Below are 7,133 nucleotides of genomic sequence, written 5' to 3' on the forward strand. Positions count from 1 at the left end.
GACAGATCCTTTAAACATGAATATAGGCCAACATCTGTCAATTGAAAGAGAATTTTTAAGAAAATGCTGTCTAAAGTAGCATAGAGAAAGTGTCTGCATGTGTCCTCTATTTGCACACAGAAGGCAAAATCATTGGGAAAATATAGCTGAAGAGCCAGATTCTTAAAGATGGAGCAAAAGAGGCAAATTTGTTCTACAGCTTGCTTGGTACCTGTTTGAAACTAGAAACCCCAAATTTCCTCCTTAGCACACCCTCTGTCCACACACCTGCTATTCTAAAAGGGCTAACAGAAACTATATCATAGAGATAGTTTCTGCAACAGAGCCTGGTCCAGATTCACTTCAAGGACTGTGAAGGAGACACTGAAACAGGCCAGACCAAATATGGAGGAAACACTTTGCAGATGGTGCAGCTTGTAAAACATACACTAGGTACATTCAGGGATCAGCTAGGAATTAGCATGAATTTCAGGTGGAAACTGAGAGGTTCAGGTTAGTTATTTAATTTTGTATTTTTAAATGTATTATAATTTATTAAGTCAGTACTCTTGTTAGAATTTTCAAATTCTCCAAATTACTGGAAAGTCTTCCCAAATTGTTGATTCCAAACATGCCTCATGGATGGACACATGTTGTATAGCAAATTATTTTTTAAAATATGAAACATTAATATTCCCAAAAGGTCAGATATTTCCAGGCAGTTTGAAGATTTAAAGTTTTATATATGTAAACACACATGCAACTTTTAAAAATCTATATACAAATTGACATAATAGATATAAAATCATTATACATACTTATACACATATATATGCACACATATATACATACATTTTTTTTTGTGAGCTGACTCACAAAATATCACTTTCATTAAAGCAGTGATTAGAAAGTGTTTAACCTAGTTTCCTTTAAAACATATAAAGTGAGACATTGAGGGGAGCGTGGTGGCCCGCAGGGGCATCATTAGCAGCCTTCCTGTGCTGAGGTCTGAATCGCTCAAGAAGGAGTCAGTGGAGGAACAGGTGACTGAGGTGTTGATGGCCCTAGCTGTCAAAGAGGAGGGAGGAGCCAATCAGCTGCCTGCGGAGACATAGCCTCCATAGTGGTGCAGTGCATCAAGTAATAGTTCTAGGAAGTGCTGAAGGCGGGAGGAGAAAGATACCATCTAGAGATAAAAATACCAGAAATACATCCATTCAATCCCCCCTAAGGTCCTACAATATGACATCCTAATATTAGTTCTATCACAGGGGCTGCCACAACACGTGAATTTGGGTTGGCTTGAAATAACCACATCAGACAGAGAAAATACCTTTTTCTTGGGATTCTTCAGAGACGGCTCCTCTGCTCCAGCTCCCACAAAGGAGGCAAGAGAGGAAGACAAAAGAGACAGAAGGACGTTTATTGAGGGGAAAACACTTGAGAAATTTCCACTCCAATGAGGCAAGGGGTCAGGTTTCAGGGGGTTGAGTCTAGCTTCGCGATGTCTTGAGGTCAGTAGATTGACTGACATGCTGGAAGGCCACATTCATCTCAGTTGCTGCGTGGGATCAAAAGGCAGAGTGGGCGAAAAGGACACATACGTGTACAGCCCAGACAGAGCATCAACGTCAGTCCAGTCTGCTGGAGCACTCAGAATGCTCACAGCACTCACACACAGTCCATGGATGGTCCATGACAAGGGGCTATTTGTTTGGATATCCTGAAAGATCAATGGGTGTCAGCAATGCCTCTTGGCTGGGTATTATTGCCACTGCAAGCATTACTGGCAACTGCAGAACTGGATAACCCACAAGATGCAGTAGTACTAAAACAGTACAAACCAAATCGTGAAGTGTTCAAATAGCTTAACTTTGGGCAAAGTTGTATGCTGAACCACCAGTTTCTAATCCAAAATACAACAAAGGCATAGAAAACCTATGTGCTATGGGCTCCAATATGAATGCAGTAATAGTGGCCTTGTTTTCAAAATCATGGGATGTAGAGACTGCAACAGAATTGCTTGTAACTAAGGCATAGAGAGAGAGAGCTGCTGATGGTCTGACTTGGCTCTTCTTGAGGAGCACCAACATCTGTTATTTTTAGGATTTTGCATAGATTTCTTTTAAATTGGCATTCTTTTTTTAAAGAGAGAGAGAGAGAGAGAGAGAGAGAGAGAGAGAGAGAGAGAAGAGAGAGAGATAGAGAATATTTTTAATATTTATTTTTTCAGTTTTTCGGTAGACACAAAATCTTTATTTTATTTTTATATGGTACTAAGGATCAAACCCAGCGCCCCGCGCATGCCAGGTGAGCCCGTTACTGCTCGAGCCACATCCTCAGCCCCTAAATTGGCATCCTTAATAATGATGTTGTCTAGGCACCCTTGGAAAGTAGGAGGGAAAAATCTCTGCTCTGTAAATAAAGCTAATTAAACATCTGCATAAATTCAAAGAGGATAAATGCTTGAATTATTTCATACTTAATAGTAGAAAATTTCTTTGAAGTAAACAAAAATCATGGAAGAAAACATGCTACTTTAGTATTTAACAGTGTAACAAGACTAGCAAGAGTTTGCTTCAGAATTTTGTTGAATAATTAAAGATAATGTTTTTTGTGTATCAGGACCAAATTGTGGATGTTGCATCAGAGGCGCCTTAACATGGGTCCTCTCTGCCTGTGAATCTACTTGCACACTTGACTACGTAGGATGGGTGGCTGGAAAGACCACCATTGTCAGCATTAGAAAACTCTTAAATGTGAGATTTATCCAGTATTGATGATGGTGAGCCATGCAGAGCCTTTATGTTCCTGTTGAGACTAGGACACTCTATGTATTTTCTCTCTGACACCACACACAGCTAATATTCCTATGATAAATTTCTCTGTATTTGGTGAAGTGTCCTGAAGGATAACACCCCTTGCTCCATTTTGGAATGTTTTGTCAGTTTTTCAAACACCGTTAAAGTGTTCCTGTGTAAGCAATAATGTAAACATGGAGCTGGCATTTTTATTTCCCTTGCAAAAAACAGTGAAAACGGAATACTGATGTTGCAGCATTCCCAGATTTAATATGGAAGAAGCCATCTTAGTTTTTCAGTGAATTTGAAAATGTGATTTTAAACTGAAAACATTTTTTGATGTCGGTTTTGAGAACTTAGATGCAACTATTCATTTCCAGTGATTTTTAGCCTAACCTTGGGCTTTACAGAAATTGTTTTACCAGATACTTTGAAAGTCACTGTTATTTGCCCTTCCCCACATTAACACATGAAATCTGTGTTGGTGTTTTACTGTATGTACTTCGAATGCACATAGGAACAGAAGTGTGTTGTAAATCTAGCTTTCTTTATGATGTTTCTGATAATATGAGAATTGAAAACTTTATGTTCTCTTGAACATAGACTTTCTATTCATAGTAGAGATAAATTTCATTCTAAAATGAATTGCTAAATGTTTATGAACCATTTTCCTCTCCTGTTTCTGTTTATTCAAATAAAGAGAATTTGAAAATCCAAGAAATTTTCCTTCAAAAATCAAAAGTTATAAGAACAAAGTAAATAGATAAATTCATAATATTCATAATATTCCTTGTATCCAGTTATTATCATTTTGGATAAACTTTTATTTGTATCTCCTATATATGAAAAACTTTGAACATCCTTGAAAATCACAAATTAAATTTCTCTTTGTAATATATTAATCTTATATTAAATGTCCCAAAAGAACATTAAGATATATTTGGGACTCTTAAATATAAAATTAAAATCTATATCATCCACAAAATAAAATTTAAGATTAGTTTTTTCTATCTCTAACATCACATTTGTCAGTATCAGGGACATCTACATATATGATTTTGTTTTACATATACTTTCTAAAACATTCAACTTTACAAGAACTTGGTTCAATTAAATGAAGTTTTAAAGTTTCTTCTATTTTTAATTTGTTCTTCAGAGATAATTAGTATTTACTAGCATATTATCATTTTTCTTGTACTTCTTTCATATTTCTTCTACAATAATGTATTCTGGCATCATATAAATCTAAATTCAGATCTTTTCATATCCTTATTATATGCACAAACTAGTAATGATGTAATGTAGAATAATAATGACTCCATTTTCTAAAAATGTAAAACTCGGGAGTTTCATATGCTGAAAATATTTTCTATGTCTTTAAAGTGGTGGAATGCTACACAAGTATAATGTTATAATAAACATATATATCTGCTTAGGAGGCATTCACACTTCTAATATTGAGCCAGCAAGTGACAACAGCTGGACATCAACAACAGTTTTAATTCTAAGACTTACTCTGAAAAAGGCAAAAGCAAAATTGTAAACAAGTAAAGTGCTTGTCTAGCATGCACCAAGTCCTGGATTCCAACCTAGCACTTTCAACAATTTAACAAAAAGTTAACATAATGTAACAGAAGTATTTATATTATTTGGAGGGTAGAGCAGGGATAAATTAATGCTGTTGTCCATTGTTCTCATTTTAGCCCATCTTATTATTCTTGAAATACAGATTCAAGTCACAGTGATCCTAGATCAAAATGTTCAGTCAGTTATTAGGTGAGTACATGAAATGCATTTTGATGATGCTCAAGGCCAATCTAAGCTCATAACATAGTGGGATCATTGGCTATAATTTAATGACAGAAGATGGAAGAACAATGTATCTGGGAAATATAAGAACCACTCCACATGAATATTTACCAAAACGTATGTCTATTCAATTGGTGGGTACCACTCTGAAAACTGGCAAAACCAAAAGTAACATGTATGAACCAATAGAAATTAATGAATAGACTCATTTAATGAGATTTTAACTTGATTAACAAAAATTAAGCTGAAATTTAACTCAAATTTTTAGCCTGAAACATTTTAGACTTAGTGACTATAAGAGAACACTGGGAGAAATGAGTGGAAACTGGGATATTCTTGGATGTCCCAAGGGGTCTTACTGTACCTGGGTCCACATCCTTCACCTGTAGCAGGGCTGGAGTTGGCTGGCTCCACTTTGAGCTCTTGTAGGACCAGCTCCCTTTCGTATGGTCCAGGAAAGTCCAGCCTGGCACCACTTCTTACTCTGACTCCTCATAGGAGAGAGTCTTGGCTGGCTGCTGGGTGCCTTGCCCAGGAGCCCCTTGCTGCAGCCTGGTAGCAACTGGCAGCAGAGGAAGAGGGCGGGAGGACCACGAAGAGGAGAAAGAAGAAGGTTTCTTTTAGAAACTTCTCACACTGCCCCTCCCTTGGTTTTGGGCAGTCAGCTTTGGCTGGGTCCCCAATGCTCTAACCTGCCAGTCTTCCCATTGCAGGCAACTGCCCCCCACCCCCACCTCGGGGTTGCCTAGGGATAGCAACCCACAGCTGAAGAGTTTCCAGCTTCGTACCCAAGCCTTTTGGCCTACAGCCTGTCACGCTCTATGCAAAGAAGACAAAAAGAACCAACTCGCTCAGGAGTAGACTGGCCACCAGACTGGGGAGACCAGCCGAGCCTGCTGGCGAGGAAGAGGCGCAGAGCGTTCTGAGCACCTCCAGAGCCAAACCAGGCGAGGCGGGCTGCGTGCCCTGCCAAGGAGAGGACTGGAGATCAAAGGCAAAGCCGCGCAGCTCAGACACCACCAGGTCCTGCCTACCCGCGGGAGAAACCACTGGTTGTGTGCAAAAGCCAGAGTGGGTCCCCGAGGGCTGAGAATCCTCAAAGTCCATGCAGAGACCCGATGATTAAGGCCAGGAGGAACACCCTGAGGATGGAGACACTGGAGGGAGGAGGGTCTGCGCCCTTGAAGCTGGGAACTGACTGCAGCTGCGCACTCCGCACTGAATACACTTATAGCAGAGTCTTTTTTTAATTTTTATTTTATTTTATTTTTATTGGTTGTTCAAAACATTACAAAGCTCATGACATATCATCTTTCATACATTTGACTCAATTGGGTTATGAACTCCCATTTTTACCCCAAATATAAATTGCAGAATCACATCAGTTACACACTCACGTTTTTACATAATGGCATATTAGTGACTGTTGTATTCTGCTACCTTTCCTATCCCCTACTATCCCCCCACCCCTCCCCTCCCATCTTCCCTCTCTACCTCATCTGCTATTGTTCAATTCTCTGCCTTGTTCCCCCCCCTTTACCCTCACAACCTCTTATATGTAATTTTGTGTGACATTGAGGGTCTCCTACCATTTCCATATGCTTTCCCTTCTCTCTCCCTTTCTCTCCCCCCACTCGTCTCTGTTTAATGTTAATCTTTTCCTCATGCTCTTCCTCCCTGTTCTGTTCTTAGTTGCTCTCTTTATATCAAAGAAGACATTTGGCATTTGTTTTTTAAGGATTGGCTAGCTTCGCTTAGCATAATCTGTTCTAATGCCATCCATTTCCCTACAAATTCTACGATTTTGTCTTTTTTTAGTGCTGCGTAATACTCCATTGTGTACAGATGCCACATTTTTTTTATCCATTCATCTACTGAAGGGCATCTAGGTTGGTTCCACAGTCTAGCTATTGTGAATTGTGCCGCTATGATCATTGATGTGGCAGTATCCCTATAGTACGCTCTTTTAAGATCCTCAGGGAATAGTCCGAGAAGGGCAATAGCTGGGTCAAATGGTGGATCCATTCCCAGCTTTCCCAGGAATCTCCATACTGCTTTCCAAATTGGCCTCACCAATTTGCAGTCCCACCAGCAGTGTACAAGTGTACCCTTTTCCCCACATCCTCGCCAACATTTATTGTTGTTTGACTTCATAATGGCTGCCAATCTTACTGGAGTGAGATGGTATCTTAGGGTGGTTTTGATTTGCATTTCTCTGACTGCAAGAGATGGTGAGCATTTTTTCATGTACTTGTTGATTGATTGTATGTCCTCCTCTGAGAAGTGTCTGTTCAGGTCCTTGGCCCATTTGTTGATTGGGTTATTTGTTTTCTTATTGTTTAATTTTTTGAGTTCTTTGTATATTCTGGATATTAGGGCTCTATCTGAAGTGTGAGGGGTAAAAATTTGTTCCCAGGATGTAGGCTCTCTATTTACCTCTCTTATTGTTTCTCTTGCTGAGAAAAAACTTTTTAGTTTAAATAAGTCCCTTTTGTTTATTCTTGTTATTAACTCTTAGGCTATGGGTGTCCTATTAAGGAATTT

General features: G+C 39.1%; 1 pseudogene; it reads left to right on the top strand.

Annotated features, from left to right (window-relative positions):
* The first annotated feature begins 1,726 nt into the window (after window positions 1-1,726).
* Window positions 1,727-5,679, top strand: LOC143411416 (ubiquitin-conjugating enzyme E2 K pseudogene; annotated as a pseudogene).
* Window positions 5,680-7,133: the final 1,454 nt, after the last annotated feature.

Source organism: Callospermophilus lateralis, chromosome 12 (genome assembly GCF_048772815.1).
Source record: "Callospermophilus lateralis isolate mCalLat2 chromosome 12, mCalLat2.hap1, whole genome shotgun sequence".
Taxonomy (NCBI): domain Eukaryota; kingdom Metazoa; phylum Chordata; class Mammalia; order Rodentia; family Sciuridae; genus Callospermophilus; species Callospermophilus lateralis.